General features: G+C 27.0%; 1 protein-coding gene across 2 annotated transcripts in view; it reads right to left on the minus strand.

Annotated features, from left to right (window-relative positions):
* Window positions 1-16,094, minus strand: part of LOC111629076 (pleckstrin homology domain-containing family G member 5-like) — a 150,860-nt gene extending 134,766 nt beyond the window's left edge. The window contains exons 1-2 of one of the 2 annotated variants that reach the window (XM_023372937.1): window positions 15,850-16,094; window positions 12,249-12,353 (exon numbers count right to left, since the gene is read on the minus strand). The gene's annotated coding sequence lies outside the window, so the exon portion shown is untranslated. The remainder of the gene's footprint in view (window positions 1-12,248; window positions 12,354-15,849) is intronic. The other variant, XM_023372938.1, reaches the window with a different exon arrangement.
* Between the last annotated feature and the right edge of the window lie 7,356 nt (window positions 16,095-23,450).

Here is a 23,450-nt window from a genome sequence, read left to right on the forward strand (position 1 = left end):
ATTGCAATTTTATGACTTGTTTTTATATCATGAATCTATCAGTTTGATCCATGATCCTTGACATTCAATAGGTCCTTTTATCAAAGTTGTTGAAAATGGCTTCAATACACATCGAGTAAACATTACCAACTTCAATCATACAGGCTTTGATTGTATCTAGAAATGTGTGTACTTCCTAGAAAATAAAGATTCTAGAGTGACAATTCTGAAAGATACTGTAGTTATTACTCAACATAATATGTTGAGTAATAATAGTAAATGTTAACTGATATATTATATCAGTTAACATTTACTATTATTACTCAACATAACATATATTATATCAGTTAACATTTATTTGAACGAAAGATTTTTAAAGAATACATGAAATATATATGTTTCTATTATCAATTACATTATTTATTTATAGGAAAAAAGAAAAAAAAATACTTTCAATCATTTTCTTTATATTTTTTTTTTATCTAACAAAATAATTTGAAATTAATCTAATAAATAAATTACTTATAGAAATAAACATGTTTTCGTGAATATTATTGGTTTACAAGAATTAACTAATATCACGTCAACTAATTAAATTAAAATAGAATTGTTAGATGTTATATGTTAGATTCAGTCTCAATTATCAATCACAGTGATAGGGTTTTTACGCCATTCTGTCTTTTCTGTTATTTATAGCAGTAATTGTAAACTTAAAAATCAAAACAAATGAAACTACATAATTAGTTCTCATTTAATGCTGGAATTAGTTTGGAAGGAATCTCTACATTAAATGAAATAATTTCCTATTTCTTATTTTATGTAACTCGTTGCTTTTTCCCTAAATGGTTTTTAATATAACAAAAATAATAATTATTTACAATTTTATTAAAACATTATATACATACATATTCACGTATTTACATAAAGCTAATTTGTTTTCACTGACTCATTGATTGTCATGGAATATTTCAGCAGAAAGAGAATTCTTATAGAAAACGAAATGACACAATCGAAAGAACAAATTCCAAATCTTACCAAAAAAAAATCAAAATCTAGAAAACATAAAGTATTTTATATTGTAAGAATCTTCGAAATTTAATTCTCGATTTTTCACAGAAAGTTATTGCTCCCGAAAAATTGATTTTAAGCCCCATCTGCCAACTTTAATAGATGCTTATTATTATTATTTATTCGCTCCGAATTAATAAGAAAATTTTAAATAATATTTTAAAAATTTGTTTATAAATAATTTAAATAAAATTACAAGAACGTATAGAGCGTCCTAGTATTATATAATAAATCGATCAGTTTAATTTTTGAGTTTATAGGCTATCTTAAAGAAGAAATCTAGGATAGTTTGCTTTACTTCTCTTCGCTTCGTGCATAATATTTATTTGTAATATTTGATTAACTAATCATAATCTCGTCTTGCAGCACCCATTTAAATAAATCATTATCATGTTCTTTCAACAAATCCATGCATTTCTTGTTTAATGAGAGATTATTGTCAATATTTTCTTCTTCAACAGTAGCACCGAATTGTAAATCCTAAAGTTCATTATTAGTGAGTTTTTCACTACAGGAATTTAATAACTCCGTTACATCTTGGATTCCAAATTCAATTGCTTTATCTTCAACAAAACTGAGATATTAAATACTTTACTATAGAACTTTTCGACATATTCACTTCCAAATATTTTTCAAGATTTTCTAAATTTTATCAAATGTTTCCATTACTTAGAAAATAAACTACATTATAGAGAATCTGCATTAAACGGTAAAGCTTAAAACAAGAGTTATCAATATTCAAATGTAAAACAAAATGAGATTTAAGAGTTCTATTTTATTTTGTGGTAAAGAAAGCTTTGCTTTTTCAGCGAAAAAGAAAAAAAATGGATGTTCTATGTTTCAAATTAAACTCACTAACACTAAATAGATTCCTCGGAGGAATCTATGTTTACTTCGGTAACATCTGCAAAAGATTTGAAAATTAGATTCGCTAGGAGAACAGAACGAGACGGCGTAAAAGGAAATAGTTTCGTAACGACAAGAGATTTCAAAATATAATAAAAAATACGCTAGAGATGTTTGAACTAACGAACGTCTAGTAATATTTCATTCCAGTTATTGTCGCAATGCGCATGCCCATTTTCATTCTTTTAGCTAGAACTATCTCTCTGGAGAATCCAACGAGAAAGATGAAAGATTCACTCAGCTCTAACGTCAATATTATGACAATGTGAGAAATGACCAAGTCGTTGTTGAGCTGAAAGGAACTAAGTTGAAAAGATTTTCTATATTTATATCACCGAACATTAGTTTTTAACTTGCAATGCGTTTGTTGCCTGCAATGAAAATAGTATATTATAAGGGAATTCTATAATGCCAGGGGGTTTCTAACAATAAATTAATATTTTATCAAATAATAAAACAATTATAAAAGAAAATCGTTTAATAATCTAAATAATTTATGAAAAAAAAATTAAGAAATTCTATTACTATTAACATTTTATATCGATTTGTAATCACGTCGCCATTCTAGTTACCAATTTAGATGATAATTTCGTAGATATCAGAAATTAACTGTTAAAGAGGTAACATTATCAGACTATTCACAATGTGTTTAATTAAATATAATAATCCCTAAGGATAATGATATAACGTACATTAAATGCACTCTCTCGAAGGAAATTGAGAAAATGTCAAATGTATTATAATTTTCCTGTCAGTCAGTCAATTATAGTATTTTCTTCGAGTTACTAAATGTTCGTAAATACTGGAATTGCGCATAGAGCTCAACAGACTGGAGTTTTTCTTTTAAAAAATTTTTATTTTGAAGTATTTTCCTATTTGGCATTGGTTGGCTCAATAAGGAACTAGAAAGTTTAGTCATGCAATTTCTGGGAAAGCGATTTCAGAAGTCAATCGGGCGAGAAACTCTGCTGCAGTCATTACCACAAAATCCCTGCAGTAAATCATAAGAAATGATCGATGAATGCTCTTGCACACAATTCTAGCTGTAGCTTTGTTATAGCCGTATCTAGATATTTGTTATAAGCTATGTAATTAAAGTATAAATTTCTTTAATAAAATAACGAGTATATGTAATTAACTCTAAAATAAGCTGTCGAGAGTGAGATTTATTATGCAATTTTTTATAAGTTTATGGAAGAATATTATATTTTACTATAACCATATTTCATTTTTATAGGTAATCGAATAAAAGCCAGTGTAAATATTGCTGTCCGAGTTTTGATTGAACAATTTCGTTCTTATACCTCACGTAAACTGTTTTTTGCTGTTTTATAAACTCGCTTAAGATGTAATTTTTTTAAAATCAAATATAATTTTTTAACTTATTCTACAAGAATTTAACATTGTAACATCATAAAAATCACTGTAAACAATTTTTAGAACGTATCTATACATTAATAAAGTTGTATTAATATGAAATGGATTACATGGAAAATGTATAATTAAAATATAATTAATAGCTTATAAATTTATTAAAATTATTTACTTGCTCTGTTTTTATATATTTTTTAAACGTGAAAATAGAATATTACAACGATTGAATTCGTTGTTATAAAAGAAATGTTGGATAATCAAGCAGAAATCATCCAAAAATTAACTAAAAGATATATGTATAATATAAATCAAGAAAGGTTATTAATCGTATATACACTTTCCTTTACACGAAATTCCCTGTAGTCTAATTTTATTAAAGATAAATGATGCATTTCAATTTTTCTCTTCATTAATAATACAATTAATATATAATGAATTAACAGATAATTAAGAAACAATTTCTAAATAACTTATTAAATTATAATAAATATTTTAATCAAAACAAACAATTTACAAACGTTATGACTTCAAAAACTTTAATTGTGAAATATTTTAAAATTCTCTTAATGAATAAATAATAAAAAATTGAGTAAAAATTTAATAAAATAAATGTATTTTTTTTAAAGAAGCAACATTACCATATATTATTGTTAGCATCATATTACATGTTAATTAACATATAAAATTATTATCATGCCAATCTAAATAATAAAGTTTTAAACATAATTGATTCATTTATATAGTTTCAGAATTTTTAAAAGTGGATAGCCATTTTAAATTTAATAATCGAAAAAATGTTTCTTAAATAAATTAATCTATTTTAATAATTATAAATATAAAATTATTGACAACTTTAGTGTCGAAAATTCAATAATAATATCCAAAAGTTCAATTTTATAGTTTTTACTTCAGAGAACTTAATAAAAAGTTTCTTATATCGCTTTCGTATTGCCTGCAAGGCGTAAAGTTTAAAACAAATTTCGTGCTCCTAAAAATATTTTCTCATAGAAAATTCAGCACTTAAGTTTTAATCTTGTAAAATTAATAAATTTTATTGCATGAATAATTATTAAACAGCTTTATTAAATTATTTAATTGTTTTATTTATTCTACAGGATAATCGTTATTAAAGAGTAGGTGTTCAGAATTCTCTGTAGAAAGAACTAGTTTGAAAATCTCAACCAAATTTGGTATAGGGGAAACCGGGGTTAGTTGTGAACTTAGTTTTTACTTAAATTTTTTTTTTATGAAGGTTTGACTTAACATCTGTAAGTCCGCTGACAGGTTAAGCATTCTCTTAGCTATATATTCCACATGAAAAAGCCATTGCACCAATTCAAAACATATTTCTTAAAACAAAATGTGCTCTTACAAAACATAATGAGAGTCCATTGATATATCAGAAACACAGTGAATACAAACATAGTTGTTACAATGTTTTTACAATTTTACACAAAATTTTACACAATACAAAGTTAACATTCCCCAATCGTTTTGTAACAACTTGCCCGATCCCGCCATTTTGATTAAATGGCGAAATATTCTTGAGCATTTCAAGATATTTATGCAATTACAACAAAATATTATACTATCGTATACTGTAAAGTCTCGTTTTATGCGGTGGATACGTTCTACAGAAAAGCGCATATAAAAAATTCGCTTAAAAAAAAGACTTTACTTGCCTTGAAAAAGTAGGGATACGTTCCGTAATTTTCTGAAATCGCATAAAACCAAAACAACAAGTTAAAATTAACTTAAAACCGCATAAAAAAGTTTGCAGAAATTAAAAGAAATAGGCTGCTTAATAAATTACTTCGAATGTCTGAAAGAAATCAATATAAAAGCTTAAAATAAACTTGTATTCAAACTTAATTCAGATTATTTTATTGAAAAGTAATATAGTTTTACACTTTTTTTGAATTTATGGAATGTTTTTTAAGTCTCCAAATTTTTTAAAAATATTAAAAAATATACGGCCAGCTAGTGTTCACTCTACTTTAAACCCTTGTCTTCCCGCGACGTTTATGAGAATGCCCCGGGAAATCCAACTCCAGCTGTGTTCAAGGTCATCCAGATGTATAAACAATGACTCATCGGTGTTAAATTTCACAGAAGGGCAAGACAAAGGAAGTTAAACTTTGAAGCTTTTTCTTCAAAATTAACGCATTTCTTTCGTTTTTTTTAGTTTTAAGTATTTTTAATGTTTAATTACATTTATATCAAAAATTGCTAGGAACTAAAGCGATTAAGGTAGATCTAGCTGTCCTTTACATCCATAAACGTTATATGTCAGTGGAACAAATGGAGTGAGCTTTGAGCGTTCCACGATTTTTGGAGACTGTCTATACGCGGGCTTCCTAAACAAGCCTATATGTATGTTTGTCCAAGAAATTTTTGGATGAAATACAAACCGCACAACTTCAAAATCGCATAAAAATAATCCGCATAAAAAGAGACCTTACAGTACTGTTAATAAGCATGTTAAATAATGAAAACTTACCACGCAATTTTGTATTCAAAAGTAGATAGGGATCACAATACAAAAAAATTACTTTTAGCTTAAAAAATGATACAAACGAAGATATCACAACTCTAACAGCTCCTCCTACCGCCAAATTTCACGTAGTGTTAGAATGACGTAAGTGTCAAATACCATGTTAATTGGCAAGTTCTGCCTCTTGCGAGTGCTCAGAAAACTTAGTGTAACAACTAACCCCGGTCTCCCTACATGCTGTATTGAGTATGCAGTTTTGGTTTTCGGAAAAAATTTCCGCTTCAAAATTCAGCCGCTAGGGAAAAGTTTAGCGTTTCTGTCTCCTTTAAAAAATGAGATTATTTTTAATAAATTGATTTTAATATATATTAGAAATTTACTTTTATTATTTTTAATTATTATATTTAAGTTTTTAAAAATAAAAGACCACCTATTATATTTTTAAAGACAATTACAGTAATTGCTTTAATTGCTTTAAGTAATGCAAGTTAAACAAGTCGATATTTTGTATTATACAAATTTATAAAGAACAAGAACGTAAAAATGTATATTTTTTTCTAATATTTTACATTATTAGTTTCTTAAATTCTAATTTAAATTTAACAGAGAATGTCCTTATAGTTTTATATTTATATTATTGTTGTTCATGATAAATATTATGGTTATTATTATATGTATATCAGCATATATTACTCAATTTTTAATATATTTTGTATTCAGTGGACATACATATGTACAGTACTGTACTTGGAAAAATGCGAGATAAAGTGAGAAAATAATTTTCCTTCAGAATATAAACTATAAAAGTCTACCTATTGTAGCAGAATTTCTTTTTATAGGAGTGTAACATTTGGTAAATATCATATTATAATGTATAACGCAAATAATTCAATATAAAACGTCTTCATATAATATACATTTCAAAAGGTAAAAATATGAAATGAAGATGAAATTAAGAATAATGTTATTCCACAAAAAAAAAGTCTATCAAGATGCCTCCATATATTTTTTCGAGAGAAAGTTTTAAATAAATACAATTTTTTTCTTTATCGAAAGTAAGTAGCGAAAATTTAAAAAGTGCTATGTTTTCCAAAAAAACTAGAGAGCCAATAGCGAACTGTTTTTTAAAAGATGGTAATTTTGAATGTAATGTAAAAAGTGCTGTGAAAAAAAAACATTAATGGACATTGCTCTAATACTATTAGAACGCAAGCTGATCGATGTCCTGCCGTTTAGTATATCAGAAAATTAAGCATGTGTTGTCTTTAATGTCTTTGGGTTAATGTTATTTGATGCTTTTAAATCATCTACTTATGCAGAGCGCCACGATAACCTGGATTTTCTTTATATCACAAAATTTAGTCCGCTGACAGGTTAAGCATTCTCTTAGCTATATATTCCACATGAAAAAGCCATTGCACCAATTCAAAACATATTTCTTAAAACAAAATGTGCTCTTACAAAACATAATGAGAGTCCATTGATATATCAGAAACACAGTGAATACAAACATAGTTGTTACAATGTTTTTACAATTTTACACAAAATTTTACACAATACAAAGTTAACATTCCCCAATCGTTTTGTAACAACTTGCCCGATCCCGCCATTTTGATTAAATGGCGAAATATTCTTGAGCATTTCAAGATATTTATGCAATTACAACAAAATATTATACTATCGTATACTGTAAAGTCTCGTTTTATGCGGTGGATACGTTCTACAGAAAAGCGCATATAAAAAATTCGCTTAAAAAAAAGACTTTACTTGCCTTGAAAAAGTAGGGATACGTTCCGTAATTTTCTGAAATCGCATAAAACCAAAACAACAAGTTAAAATTAACTTAAAACCGCATAAAAAAGTTTGCAGAAATTAAAAGAAATAGGCTGCTTAATAAATTACTTCGAATGTCTGAAAGAAATCAATATAAAAGCTTAAAATAAACTTGTATTCAAACTTAATTCAGTTTNAATTCGTATAGCCTATTGATAATTTTTGAACTTTTTTTGTAATATAATTAGAGAAGTTTAATAAACATGTTTGTAATATATATAATAATTAGCGAATAATATTATTGTGTATTATATACGCGTATAATATACTTTATATATTATAAAATACTATATATGATATATATTGATGTAATATTTATGAAATTTATGAAATTTATATTTAAATTGAGTAAATTTGCGGTAGGACTTTATATGGAAAACTGGTACCTATTTAAGTGTTACACGTGAAAACTCCACGTGGCCAGTCCATTGGTCAAGCACGAACCCATGACAACTACCAGGTGTTTAGTGGTTTTAGTTTATTGGCCACAGATGGCGAACCTGTGACTATTTCAAGGAGATTCATAATTATTGTAGTAGCATTTAAGACTTTTCACGATAACTTTAGGAGCTTGCTTTCTCACTACATACGCAGTTTTCAAATCTAACAAGTAGGCCTATTTTTATAATTTATAATTTTTTTTGTTATTTTTGACGTATAACTACTTAAATTAAACATTTGACCAGCGATTTAAAGTTAATAAATTTCGAATTCAATTTTGACCCACCTTCGGAAAAAGGTTAGCCACACTGATGTAGGCCACAAATCAATAAAATAGCAAATCATGTTAAATATAAACAATACTTTTACAGACATCATAAAATGTTATTTTACATTAACTAAAAATAATAAACATATTTTATAAGTTCTCTGTAATACACAAACATTTTAATAAGTAATTATTTTCCCACAGGCAAAAATGCCATTTAAATCAAAAACTTGATTATCATTTTTATCGATTAATAATTTATTTTTTTATAGTTAATTTGTGTGATATATTTTAACATATTATCTTCGATCATTATTTTATTCTAAAACACCTAAAACACTGGAATTAAAAAAAATCACGCATTATTAAGAGTTCGATCAAGAAAAACAATGCATTTAATTTGATTCTACATTTATCCATTAATAATATTAATATTTATATTTACGTATTTTACCAGATAAAAACACAGAATTTTAATGACAGAGTGTTGGAATACTTTAATTTATCGGTTATATTTACATATTTATAAACTAATTCCGGAAATTATAAATAAGTTCATTTCGATTTTAAAATATATAGTAGCTGTCATGAAAATGGCATCACTTATAAAATCCTATTAAAATGTTTTTTATTAGTTTTTTTAAGTGTCATCTTACTGCAGATCTGCATCGTTCGTGACATTATAAACTATAACATTGCTTTTCATTGGATGACAAAGCCTACTGCAAACAATGCTACCAGTATCATTAATTCAGTGGTATAAAAATTCATGCGAAGGTGGTGCGCTTTTCTAAGCAAAATGGAGTTTTCAATAGTTAACACTATGTAAAAAAGTAAGTTCTTAATTGTTTATTTTAATGCTTAACGTGTTTTGTCTTCTAAAATAGCGCTGAGGGCATTGTTATCATCAACAATTGTGCGTTTGTTACAAAAGGGATGTGAACATAACATTAAAAGCAAAGCTGGACCAGCAGGTAAACGTATGAGTCCACTGTGTCAGGATAGGATGCTGAAGCGTCTCAGCCTGCAGCAATGCAACTTGTAGTTCTTCCAAATTAAAATTAAAGTGAGAAAAGTATAGAAGCGGAAAAGCGAATGCATAAACAGTGTGACGTAGTCTGTGCAACACGCGTTTAAAAGTCTACCGTTCACGCGTAAGAAGTTATTACTGTGACTAAAATGCTCACAGACATCGGCTTATCTGAGTTAAACAGCGTGCAAACTGGAATGTTGACATGTGGGTTCTGTTGTTTTCAAATGAATCCAAAATCAACTTGCGCGGATCTTACAATAAACGCTGTGTTAGATGTAGAAAGGCATAGCCTTAAACAGGAATTACTTGATGCAGACAGTGAAGTTTCCGGCCAGTCAAACTGTAAGTAGATGTTTATCCAGTAAAAGTATCGACAGACTACACTTTATAAATGGGTCTGTAAATGCAGAGTGCTATGAAAATATCTTATCTGCCAAGTTAATTCAATCAAGGAATAATTTCGGGTCACGAAATCCTGCATTTTCCTGGACGACTCTGCACGATGTCGCTGCGCCAATATGGTGATAAAGTATAAATGTTCTTTCTCTACGGTTTGTTAGTATTATTGTCAATCAAACTGCCACATAAATTGCTGTTTTAGTAAAAAAAAAATTTACTGGAAGAGGCTTTGATCAGATGCCTAAGCTGGCTAAGTGACAGTTCTGATTTCAACCTTATTGAGAATGGTGGAATTTACGGGCAAGAAAATTGCAAAGAAGAAACATGAAAATAGACAGCAACTATAAGAATGTATTTTGAAGAGTTTTGTATCACGTACTTGTTATAGAATACTTGAAGAAACACATCTGCTTTAAGCCAGAGCTCTGAAAAGCTGTTATTAAAGTTGGAGATTCCCTACAAAGTAACAAGATCCAATTCAACGAGAAATAACTGTTCGTGTTGTTTTTCATGCCTTTTTATGCCGTGAACGCTTCCCTTTTCGCTTCTATAACTGAGCGCTTCGTTCTAGCTACATTACTCAATAACAGTACGGATGAGCTAGGGTATAATAACAAGTAGGGTTCAATTTAGCATTATATGTAATAAATTGCATTTGATTTATTCTTCTTGATTTCTTCTCTGTACTACACATTGCAAATTGCGATCAAAATCACCTGCTTCTTTGCATATATGACAAAGAAAAAAGCGTTCAACAGATGTCATTGGTGATGCAACTTCCATCGTTGCTACTGTAATAGCATATATTGTTTATAATTGAAAATTGTCCACATGCATATATTTTATAATGAATATATTCGACAGTACAATAAATATGTTTAAGACCTACTCAAATATTTTTCAAAACTCAAAATAAATATGTAATTTAAAACAAAATCGAAAAAATTTATGAAACAAAAGAATGCTTAATGAAGAAAAAAACCCAAAAAATTTTTATATTTTAAAAGTTTTAACTATTCTAAAAAAAGTTTTTAAACAGATTTAATGATTGTAATATTAGATGTTTGATACATCTGTACAATAAAAACTTATTCAATTAAGTAAGTTTTATTACTTAAATAATATATGTAAATCTTTTACTTGTTTTGTCTTTATATCGACATAAAAAATGAAATTTAATATGACATTTAGCAATACATAATTATATTTAAATCTATAATTTTTTAATTTACTTTATTAATTAAATAATTTTTCTAACAATTTAAAATAATCATGTTAGAATTAGATCGGTTGTTATGACATTTTAACAGTTCATAAAATTTTAAAATGTCATTCAAATTCTAACATATTTAATAAAATATATCTGGAATTTTTTTAGTATAGGCTATTCATGATATGTTATATAGATACGAGAAGGAGATTGAATTCTCTTTTTATTCAAAAAGTAGTCAAGGAGATTTTGTTCTAATCAAATTAATAAAAGCAGTAATTTCTTATCTGTTCTAAGCAGTTGGCTTGGGTTTGAAGCTTCAGATACAGAATACTTAATTAGATTATCTTCAAGAGCCATTCTCTGATAAATATGTTCAAGAACCATTCAAATATTTTTCAAAACTAAAGTTTAGGGATTACTTTGTAAGTAATACAAAATTAAAAATCGATTTAATTCACAAAGAATAAACGCTTATTTTATGAACATAAAGGACACATTTCTGATAAAATACGCTGTGCATATACATGAAAGAAGTATAGCATTAATTTATTATTATTTATTTAATGTTAATTTGAATAAATACTAGACATTTTTGCACATTTCTTTAAATCCATTAAAACAAAAAATATATATATATTTTTATTTGTATAAAATTTAAAAACGAAATTAATAACGCAATTAAATATACCAAGTAAATATTGAATTTGAAAAGATAAATAATTTAATTAATTAAATTTGTAACTCTTACAGATTTAAAAAAATACTGTGTAATGTTTAGCGCTGGTAGTTATCGATTCGTAAAGCTTAATTATTAAAAAATTATCCTCGAGATTCTTATATAGAATTATCCAGATCCAATAAATTATTGAATTATTGCGAATTCAATAATTTTAACATATATCCCTGAGGAAATGAGAGGAAGAATGTTTCCATGCAGCTGAAGAAGAAAGTATTCTACGCAAAAAACAAAATAAAAAATGGACTGACTGTCTGTCTGCACAAACCATTACCACGATATAAATGAAATTTATTAAAAATATAAACATTTTTTAATCAATTTTAAATGCACAATAAAAATAACTTTATAGATGCGTTAGGGCATTTGAATATTACTTTTCTTTTAAAAATTGGAGGTAAACTTACCTTGCTTAAAATTATTATAAATTTTCAGTTAATAAATTATAAATAAATTGTTTAAAAAACTAAATTATTAGCTTAAATCTAATCATAAAATAATAACCTGGATCTAGATGTATAGAGTAGAAACGCTCTTGTTTATTCAAGGAATGATTACATCATGTTATACAAGTCAGTATATAATGGATCGATAAGAACTACCTTCATTCTATAAATATAAAAAAAAACAAGTATTATTAGATAATTATTAATAAAGTTATTAGAAAATTCTTTTAATGTACTCTTTAATTTTAAAGCATATTTTAATATAAATGCATAAGCAATTATTGATAATACTTTTGCATCTTAATGTTAGGATTAAAGATATTTTTAGTAAACGTAAATGAAAATTTATATTTTTAATATATATTTAAATGATTCTATTTAAGTTTAGAATAAAATTGTAATTTATGTTGAACCATTATTTATTACATTTTTATTCATTATCGATTTGTAAAGAGAAACATTTTTCTTTATATATATATATATATATTTCTTTTTTGGTACTATAATTGTCAAATAATAATAATTTAAATGACAAACTTTACTTAAAATAATTTATTTTAAACTGATACAATTTATTTAAATGATTTTTAAAGCGTACTATCTGCTATCCTCTTTCAAAAAGACATTAAAATAAATGAAGTAAGCAAACCATTCACGAACGAATGCAGAGATAAAAGCAATTATATCTGTCTTATCCCTCATTCTCTAAATAGACAGGGTAACGTAATTTCTCTTCTTCTATACTATCTTTACAGATGAAGAGATTGTTTCTAATTTGAAATTCTAGAGCTGACAGAAACTGCATGGCCATAATATCTTCGAACTTCCTGACTTCGTTTTATAGCAACTTTAAGCAGTCTTTCCGTTTACTGTCAATGAGTCAACAGATTCTTCGTAGGGTGCCCATAATTTGAGGTTTGACTCATCCACATTCTTTCACTCAATGTTTATTTTAGAAGAGAAAAGAACACTTGAAACATAGACTATTTTTTTAAATTTATTATCTACGCCTAAAAAATTATTAATAGTTTACATAAAATATAAATTATGTGCTATTTTTATCTATTTATATACAGTAGGTGTGTTTATGATTGGTCTAAACAACAAACTATTCTCGGTATTATTTATAATATAGAAATAAAAACTGAAATAGCATACAAAAATAACTAGAAAATGATTAAAAATTAACACAGTGGAACTTTATAAACATCAGCATTTAAAAAAACCTAGAATAAAAAGAATAAATATGCATAATAGTTAAGATTTAATGTATGCAGGGCCTATGAGAGGGAGAAGCAGGAAAATTTTCCTAAAGTCCGAAAAAAACTTATGGCCCGTAGTGGTTCCCACCCCTATAAAATTAATGTTATTTTTTGTAATTTCTTCTTATTAATAAAGAAACATCTACGTATTTCATTGGTTTAATAAACAAATAAATAAATAAAATTAAGGCTAAATGAGCCCACCCTATTTCCGAGCTCTCGATGGTCGTGAATGTGTGTATACTAGAAATTGTGTACAGTACATTTATAAAAATTAGGTTATTAAAATTGATTTTTTTTCGAATTTCGTAAATAAGTTTTATATTTTGCTACCAACTTTTTCTTCTAATTCAGATCATTTTCACGATTCGAACCCAATTAAATTTCATTGTTTATAGAAGAACAACCTGTGCATCTAGTATTGATTTAACCTAAGAATAGATGCCTTTACATTGTAGAACTTCATGTCTGCAGAATTCATTCAACTATTCGATAAAATGAAAAGTAAAATTGGTTATAGTGGCTCCTTGAACGTAAAGTAAAATCAATTTTCTATCTGTTTTTCCTTTTTTTTTTTCACTCGAGAGTGCGGGATGATTAGTTGCAAACGCTTGAGATTAGAATGATAACCAATAATATCGATAATTAATATTATTTATGTAAACAAAAGACAAAAATAGAATCAATGATAAATAAAAAGTTCATAAATATTTATAATGCTTCAGACATAACCTTCAAAGTACGGTCGAAAACACAGATTAAATAGTTCGAAATGAAATATGCTAAAAATGCAAATTTTATACTTTTAATATTAACTTAACGAGGCTAAAATCTCATTTCTCTTTCACATTAAAATTCTTCTTAATTTTATTCATACAAACTCTCTGAAAAGTTGAATTAATTAAGACAACTTCCAATATTTAAAATTCAAATATTCGATTAATTTTCAATTTAAATTCTATTTATAAATAATTATGAAAATAATTATTAATATTGCATCACACAACACCTTCACACCCAATCTAATTTCATTTATTTGAAAATAGAAATGAGACATTCAAGGACACCGTATAGACAATGTCATGGAACTAACTACTCCAACATTAATAAACTTTTAAATTACATTCCATTATTAATTCTACATTGAATATGAATATATTAAATTTGCATTTTATTATCTGAGATGCTTTATCAAAAGTTTCATTGCGTTTTATTTTATATTTTTCATAATAAATCCGACGAAACGACCGGATGGCCAAGCTGTTAAAGTGCCAGCCTATTACTCTGGGGAATCCGGAATCGAATCCGGACGGTCGAAAATTCCCAGATATTCTTCGAGTGTTGTATATCCAGGTATATCTGGGCCTCGTTCCCAATTATGGGCTATGATGAGCTTGATTAAAAGGCCCTCTTTGAGCCTATAAGGCGGAAAGAGTAAAAAAAAAAGATGAAAATGTTATAATTAATTGCGATAATTTTAATTAAATTTTAAAATTTACTTTTAATGGAAAAAATTGAAAAATTTTCTGTAAATTATTAAGCATAAATTCTAATAATAATATATGAGAATAGAAACTAATAAGTTATATACCATAAATATTTTATGAAGTCTTTCTAATTTAATTATTTCTAAACTAAATCGTAATTAAATCAATATTGGCTTTAAAAAAGAAAAAAGTGGAAAGAATCTATTTCAAAATATAAAAAAACCAATGTAATTTTTAGGTTATATTTAGAAAATTAAATTATAAAAAATTTCATATTTCAACATTATTATTTTACAAGAATTTGAGGAAAAAATTAACCCGAATACTTGCAATTAATATTTATCAAGAAATATTTTAAATGTACGAACAAGGTTAAAGAAGTTTTTATAATTAAGTAAGACATCAGAATACAGTAAGGTCTATTTTTTTTCTCTCTCTCTTTTACGAAGATTCGCATTAACAGACATTTCAAAATGAGCAGCAAAAATTCAACATATCAAAAGACAAAACATGTTGACAGTATGCTATTGTGACTTGTTAACAAACTTGGCGCTATTTTGGTGAAAAACGACTAACTACTTTTTGGAAAGCGTTTAATATTCTTATGAACATAACGAACATTATAATGCTTCACTAGCCTGAGAAGAAATGCCACAGTCTTATATGGAGGAAACTGGCGTGATACAGTTTTTACTTTTCTGAGTTTGAACCTATTTCAAATATAGTTGATGACGCATGTGAAATGGCCAAAATGTAAACATTGAATTTTGAAATGCTAGTGTCAACTGAGAGCCACTTTCAAAGAAATATTTGGAAGAGTTGACCGTATAACTTGCTAAAGAGGTCAATAAAAAGACAAAGAAGTTTAGGAAATAATACCATTTAGTGCTCTCACCAAAAAGACACTTACAGAAGTTTTAACACAGATACAAACTGCCTATGAATCTCTTGTCTAGGATAATAATCCTAATTGGGAACGCAGCTTTTCTAGTCAAAGAGCCGTAACAAATGCTCTCAAGCCATATTATAACATGTTGGAGGAAAGAAGGGAAAAGACTTGAGAAAAGACCATTTATAAGCGATTTCTAAGGAACCTGGATAAGACCATCTAAACAGTTAGGAAAAGACACCCTTTACTGCAGTTCTTAGCCAGAAAGATTTCGAAGCCTATCGGTCTAAATGCAAAATCATTTTCAATCAAAATCATTTTATTGAGGCTTTTTCCTTATACGATTTTTTAAAATATGTTTTTAATTTTTATCTTATTTTATTTATAAATATTATTTATGTAAAACAATTATGAAATAAGAACAATTGGAATTTCTATGGAATAAGATAGCTAAATGTACAGTACAGTACTTGGATACCTTTTACAGTTAAGTATTTTATTACGCATATCAAACAGAATTTTATAAATGTGGATATTCACTTCATGAAAACTTCATGCAAATTTCCATAAAATTCCTCAATTGTTTATTAAAATTAAAAATTTATTAACTTTCCATATTGAAGGAATATATTGAAATAATTTTTCTTCAATTTACGAACGATTCTCTTTATTAACAGTGAGCTGGGAACATACACTACTTCATAAAGCACGGCCTTATATGTATTAAATAAATTAATGTACAGTACAGTATTAAATATGTTATAAAATGCAATAAACTAGCTTTTTCTGAGATTACATTAATTTATTAAAGAACAAGTAGAGTAGACTACAGAAAGCAAACTAAATATATATGCAGCTACATAATTTAGTCTCTGTGCCACAAAAGGCACAGATAAAGGTCTAACTTGTAACACAAAGATTTTATATCTTAACGAAAGTAGGGTTACAATGCCGCCTTGCGCCGACAGGATTGAACTCCAAAACAGTATTCAATCAAAAATTAAATAAATTTGGTTGGTTGGTTTTATGGGATACGGCAACTCAACATGGGATTTGCCAAACAGTGCCTCCCGGGCACGCAAAGTGTCAATAAATAACGATACTTTTGTTAAGATGTAAAATCTTTGTGTTACAAGTTAGACCCTCTTTATCTTACAGATAAAGAGGGTCTAATTTTTGAAGTTTACCCGTTTGAAGAAAAAACTAACCTATGAAGCTGCGTATGCCCCATAGAAAGTCCTAATGGAAGTACTTTTATGGGGAATACGCAGCTACATAGTTTAGTTAGCAAATTCGGAAACTGTGTCTCATAGGAGGACTTTATGTGAAAAAAACTGGTCGCTATTTAGATACTAGACACGTGAAGACAACTCTGAAAACTCTATGCGGCTAGTCCGTTGATCAAGAGCGAACCTACGACTAACTACCAGTGTTCAGTGGATTTATTCACTCGGCCACTGGTGGGCCTGAAATAAATTTGAAACATTTTTAAAAGTTGAGTAATTTTAATCATCTTTTCGTTTAAGTTGTTTGTGCATTTACACATAAATATCTCATATCTGTATCAAATATATTCCTGATCCAGTACTATATAGCTACCTAGTATTGGATCAGAACTTATCAGTATTAACTAGTTAGAATCATAGATCTTATACAATATCAAGTATTACGGGCTTTGTATTTAATTTTATTAAATATTTATATTATAAAATACTTATATCAAAAGAATCTTACAAGTTTGCGCTAGCTTAAGAGTTTGCTCAAGCTAGAACAACTACTAAATTTCTAAATAAATTTTGATATAAAATTAAAAAAGTTTTAAACAACTAGTTTAGAAAGAGTTATTAAATAATAAAAACCAATTTAATTAAAAACTATTTTAATCGATCGTTTGTTTATAGATTAAAAACTTTCAAATTCGGAGCTGTTTAGTCAATCATGAACATGTGCAGAATAGATAATTATACGATTTAATAAGAGCATATGCTATTGACAAGGAGCACCGAGAAGCGTCATTAGTAATGACAGATGGTTGTAGTCGATGAACATCGATTATCAAATCCTTCTTTACTTTATCCGAAATTCGAGAGATTCTTCAAAAATTGATTTCATCTACAGCAAAGTTAGTAAAAGTAATTAGTATAAAGATATTACGCGCTTTAATAAATTTGAAAATACTGTAAACACTTAAGTGCATTTTTTCACTAAAGAATTCGAACTTAATTTTCTTTATCAATTATTGCATTGTCCGTCACATAATTTAAAACCAAAAGATTTTATCAGACAACAAAAATTCAAATATCTTTTTCTTAATAGAATTGATAAAGTAGGATAAATACTGTTGCTTATGGTCAAAACATAATGCAATCTTTATGAATGTTACATGAAATATTTATAAAATCTTAACTTCGAAAGCATACATACAACTTTAAATTATCGATTTTGTCAATTCATTCTTTTTAATAATAAAGAAATGTTTTATTCTTAAATATTTAAATTAATATATTATTTATTAACTAGAGTCATATCTACTTTAATAGCAGAATAATACAAGCAGACATAATAAAAACAGGAAACAACAAATATATCCTTTTCTGTGATGTATAATATATTTTAAATTATAAACAAAATAATATATTTAAACTATAATTGGCTGATATTAACGCTTAAATTAACGTTTTGCAAATATAATTTACGATCAATTAACACGTTTACAATTGTTTCAGGGTATTAAAGTATTCTCTCTCTCTCATGCTGCTTCCCACTAATTATTACGTAACTTTATGTATGAAATTTTCTTTAGACATCTAAATGAGATAAATTTTATACAAATATTTTAAAATTAACGATCAATTAATTACATTATTATATTACATGTAAATTTCCTGTAAAGTTTATTTAAGATATCTGTTTTCTGGATTTAGGAATGTCAAATTTCCTTTATAAAAAGTATGGATCTATCGTAAATTAATTTATATTTATTATTATAAAATGCACTTATATATAGTTTATTTTATAATTTATTTTATTGTTTAATTAAATATTTACATATCATTTATTAAAGTACGATTATGAACAGAATTTGGATGATTAAAAATATGAAAGTTATAGTAAAATTTTTAAGTTATTTTATTTAAGGTTACAATCTACAAGTATCCAAATATATTTAGTTTCGTTTTTTTTTTGTTTTTGATTACGATCAATAGATCTCTTCAAACTTTCTTTTTCTGTTTTTAGAAGTATATAGAGGAATTCAAAACCCCATTAAGCTCTCCAGCAAGTTATTCAAGCTTTTAAGGTACTCTAGGAAATTTTTCACAAATCTCGTCCCCGAAGAATTCCCATTTTACTCTTTGGTGATGGAGAGAATTCAATCCATTTTACAGAAGCAAATTCTGCTTTAACTCTTGCTAAAAATATCCCGCATCCCGAGCTTTGAGGTGAAGACTTTAAAACTCCAAAAGAAACAGTTGAATTGAAGATATAGATATAAAAAGTGTATTTTAGAAACATTCAATTGTGGATAGAAAGAACACAGAAGGTTTGATTCCCTTGCGAAAATCTTTTTACTCAAACCTAAATATACTATCAGATGTTTTCAGTTATATACTAATGCAACTGTGTATCTTGTAGAATTGAAAACGATGTTTGCACGACATAAATATGCGTTTTAAACTTGAAAATAACCATTAATCAAAAATAAAATTAATCATAATGTTACTTTAGTGTATTTAGAAGTTCTTTCCTTAAAAAATAACTTATTTTTTCAGAAAAAACTTTTTCGAGTTTAATTTATCTGCGTTTAAGTGTAACATGCAGAATAATTCATTTTAAAACTATTTTTACGTTGATAGATATTCCAAAAAAAAATTAATATTTGTTAATTAAATTCACAGCTTTATAGAAATTTATTTATAACGTTTTAAAATAAAATATTCATATTTAATACAATTAAAACATATCTTGAACAGTACTTTCACAAACATCAACAAACAAGTCGTAAAGAGTTACGTAATGAGGAATATCGATTCTTTGATACAACAGAAAAACACTGTGCTAGATAATTAGGAAGATATTAATTTAACTAATTAAGGATACATTTGATTGGAAGATCGTAATTATAAAAACATTATCTTTACTAAAGAAAAATCAGCAATGATGTTGCTTATCACATCTAAGTTTCTTATATCTTAAAGCAAAGAAACAGAGTATTTGTATAAAGAAAGGGTTGTAAGATTGATGGGATAGGCAACGCAATACGAGGGCCATCTGCCTCTCGAGAGGACTTTTAGATGTTCAGCACGCAAAGAAAATCCAGAAAACTCGACGTGACCAGCCCGTTGGCGAGGTGCAACCCGCGTTCAACTACCAGTATTGTGGTTCTATCCACTGGACCACTGGTAAGCTGTAAAAGAAAGGAAAGATATGGACGAGTTCAAAATAATTTCGACCAAATAAATAAGTTTGAAATATTAAAATTTAAAATGTTATAGATTAGGAAAATGAGATATCGTTTATTTGATGATTAAAAGAGTTTTACTTACACATTTCCTTTCGGAAACATTCAATTACATAAAGGACATTTCTATTTTCTCTTCGTTTCCGTCGTTATCGGTTCCTAAATTGAAAAATCTTCTTCTCTCGGCAAATATATTTGATTTGATTTCTTTCTTCGCCATATTCATTAGAATATGCTTAACGGTTAAACAACTTCGACAATTTCCGGAAATCTGTTTTGCATTTTGGATATTCTACATTTTCTTCCCCTTTAATTATCTTACGCGAGTTTCAATATAAATAGAAAAATCATACTATAAACTTTCATTTTATGCAAATTATTTTCCATGTCTAAAAACATTCTGTTTGATATAAAAATAAATATTCTTCAATTCTATGAATTACGATAGAATCTCGAAGATGCACTATCTTAATTATAATTAACTCACTTTAGAATATTAATGAGATTCAATTATCTTATTCTAATTCAATTATCTATCTAAATTGGTTTAAGATAAACTTTTAATTCGTTTTCAGTTTTATATTTGATATTAATAAAAATAACTATATTATGATAGTGGTTGATTTAAACCGTATTTTCTGAATTTATTACACATATACACTTGCTAATCCGGCAATTCCTTGCATAGACTGCCGCCAGATTAGCGAATGTGTAGGATTATCAAGTGTAAGACCTGCCTAAGAGCAATGAATGATGTAACTTGTCACAGTTCGGTACTGATTCATTTTGGAACTGTGCAGTTCTTATTATTGGGAAATTGAATACAGTGATACAGTAATTGTAAATTTAATTGTTATTAAATTTAATTTCACAAGTTTATGTACGTATTTAAAAAAAAAAAAAACATTAAGAATAGGATTAAGCATATCATAATNGCTAATTAAAATTTATAAATAAATGTAAAAGCTTCCTCTCAGCTTAAGAAGTAAAAAATATTCTTTCTTCCAAATTTTACTCATTTGCGTTTCGAAAATGAATATATTCAAGCAAATAATCACACAGTATAAGTAAAATACTTAGACCTGATGGTGTGTGGCTCTTAGCAGGTAGGTGGTCGGTGTTCAACTGACGTTAGTCAGGGTGCCAGACCTGCGCGTGCAACCATCTGTAGTATATTCGACCTTCCTATTGGCTGATTTAAGAATAACCGCGCCAGATAAGGAATATTCTTATACTCTTAGTTGATATAAAATTTGTTATTTATCCACTTTGAAAACTCAAATATGCTATTATATAATCTTATGTAACGCTTTTAAAAATTTACAAGTGCGCCTGTAAATGTAGCTTTACTTCATAACTCCTATATAACAAGGAAAATTAAAGTTATGTAAAAAAAACAAATATTTCAATTAAAAGTATAAACTTATAAAATGGTAAATTTAACAAAATTTTCGGGAATTATTTTAAAGTAATTGATAAAAATAGAGTATATATCATTTAATTTTCGAAATCATAAGTAAATATAACCTAACAAAGACCAAAAATTTCTTGAAATTTAATAAATTTATGTGATTCTTGTAACTCACAAGCCATATATCACTAGTTTTATTAATAAATTAAGATCAAACATCAATTTCTCTTTCCAATACTTTGTTTTTCTTAATTTTAATTCGACAAACATTGTCGTGTTGATGTTGAATGCGGTAAATTATCAATGGAGGTAGTGATCTTTGTTTACTTTCATTATGACTACAAGCGATTAATCATTAAGTTCGGCTTTAGAGATAAAAAATTACACATAAAGTAAGTGAAAAACATATTTTTAAAATTTATCTTATATCTTACACTTGCAGATGTTGTGATTACAGTTAGTAAAATTAAAATAAAAATTAGAATTATAACTATTTTGAAAATTTCTCTATTGTTCTTATTACTCTTGGGTTTATTGCTACAGTAGTAAATCTAATTTTATTCGATTCTTGTACTGTAACCCGATGCTGGTCACAGTTATAGTAACAGGCAAATTTAATTTAATGAATTCCCAATTTTGATACTTTATACCAGCANTCAAAAGAAAATACTTTAAATAGTTGTGTAATAATAGAATACAATGTCAACAAAAAATGTCAAGGTACAAATAAACATTTGAAATTTTAATGCAAATATAGCGTACACTGTTTACATTTTTATAGAAGAGCGAAAATAGTTTTTATAAAGAAAAATTCTTCAAAAATATCATCTTTGTAAGATATAATTTTATTTAAAATTTAAATCTCTAAGTGCATTCATATTTCAATAATAGGAACAAAATATGTTATCTTAATCAATTTATTGGCAGTTGATTAAGATAATTGGACACCATTCTCATTTTTACTCTATTAACGAAGAATTAGATGAGGAAAATTATTTTTGATGTAATTTTATTATAATACTGTAATGATTTTTGCACGTTTTTAAAATCAATTATAGACTTTTGTACAGCAATAGTAAAATTGAATTTGAGAAAGGGCTTCTTTCCCTATATATAAAACGTTGGATATCCTAACTATATTTGACCCCATTCCCATTATATGGAGGAGAAAACAAATTATGGATGCATTTCTTCGTTATCTGGTCTTCTTAAACGAAAGTACTCGATCTAGAACGAAGTTCAATGCCGGTTTTTCAACTGAAACGTGTATTTTGAACACTTCACTCCCATAGGAATAAGATTCTGGATATGGAGAATCTCCTTAGGTTTACACACTTGTTTCGTAAATATGTGTGAAGTAATATAAATCAAAATTTTTTTTTTATGTAGAATAAGCGACGTATACAATTTATCATCAATTTTTTACATTGAAAAATGTCTACAAGAATATTTCTTTTTAAAAATTTTTAACAATTCTGAATATTTAACAAACTATTTCTTTACAATTTATGAATAACTAAAAGGTTATAAATTAAAAAGATTTAATTTTAAAAATGTTATTAAGCTGAATAATTATAATTTAATAAAATATGTTTCTTTAAAATAAAAATATCGCTTTCCACGATGTTTTTATAAAGTAATATCAATAGAAACGTGAATATTGTTTGTCGTTACCAACAGCTAAATGTCGACTAAAACGTATTTATTTGATATACGATACTAATAGCTTTTGATAAATCCAAAGGATAACGC

The sequence above is a fragment of the Centruroides sculpturatus genome, unplaced genomic scaffold, assembly GCF_000671375.1.
Source record: "Centruroides sculpturatus isolate CEXI.00-Female unplaced genomic scaffold, Cexi_2.0 scaffold538, whole genome shotgun sequence".
NCBI classification, from domain to species: domain Eukaryota; kingdom Metazoa; phylum Arthropoda; class Arachnida; order Scorpiones; family Buthidae; genus Centruroides; species Centruroides sculpturatus.